Source organism: Gymnoscopelus microlampas, assembly GCF_963454915.1.
Source record: "Gymnoscopelus microlampas genome assembly, chromosome: 2".
In the NCBI taxonomy this organism is placed as follows: Eukaryota; Metazoa; Chordata; class Actinopteri; order Myctophiformes; family Myctophidae; genus Gymnoscopelus; species Gymnoscopelus microlampas.
The window spans coordinates 3,726,137-3,726,458 of record NC_139939.1 but is presented as its reverse complement, the minus strand read 5'-3'; positions in this window follow the sequence as shown (position 1 = coordinate 3,726,458).

Here is a 322-nt window from a genome sequence, read left to right as displayed (position 1 = left end):
GAATAGCCAAAGAAATCTTAAAGTGACACAGATGCGTTCCCGGTCTTAATGGGTTAAATATATGCATTGGTTGTATGAAATTGAACAGAATAAGCAAACCTTAACATAATGAATATACACATTTATCTTAAGGACACATGGCCAGGCATTACTGGTGCAACTAGTGTCACATCGGGCAGCAGAAGGGGCAGCAGAGGTGGTGGCAGAGGCGCTGGCAGAGGTGCTGGCACATCGGGCAGCAGAGGTGCTGGCAGAGGTGCTGGCACATCGGGCAACAGAGGTGGTGGCAGAGGTGCTGGCAGAGGTGCTGGCACATCGGGCA